Raw genomic sequence first — 752 nt, forward strand, 5'->3', positions numbered from 1 at the left:
GCAGAATGCGAAGGGGGATAACTTTTTTTATAGTATACTATCCATATATTAATACGGACTAATGGAGGTTACCTCTTGTCGATAATATTAACCCGGATCACGAGGACTCTATGCGTTATCGTAGGATACAAGGGTACAGGTCAACACTTCACGACGCTGGAAGTGTAATTTTTAAAGAAAAAAATCCTACGGAGCTTATAAGCCGAAATGCGGGTTTATTTATAGTATTTTGAGCCTAGATGTGAGGCCATTTTCGGGTGGACTATTTTTGCCATCCCTTCACATTCGAAATTCTTCTCCGCATTGATGTAGAATGGATGTCTTCTGTGCATTGAATAATTGGAGACGCCCATTTGGAGGATCATTAGGGCAATTTGCTATGGGCGTTATATTGCGAAACTGTGGCATTTCTTGTGCTAGCCCTTTATGAAAGAAATACATAGTATGATCTAAAATTAGTTCCCTCCTGAGACCTATCTCTTATGACATATGCCATCATACAATTATGCAATCTTTAATTGTTCAGAATTAGGAAATGAAATGTGTTACTAATAAAAGGAGCAGAATAGTAGTTGGGAAAGAAGAGAAAGATTACTACGCAATGCACGCGTTAAATATAGATAAATAAAAATAAATAAATAGAAATAAATAAAAATAAATAGAAATAAATAAAAATAAATAGAAATCAATAAAAATAAATAAGAATAAATAAATAGAAATAAATAAAAATAAATGAGAATAAATCAAGATAA

This window comes from Plasmodium inui (assembly GCF_000524495.1).
Source record: "Plasmodium inui San Antonio 1 unplaced genomic scaffold supercont1.199, whole genome shotgun sequence".
Taxonomy (NCBI): Eukaryota; Apicomplexa; class Aconoidasida; order Haemosporida; family Plasmodiidae; genus Plasmodium; species Plasmodium inui.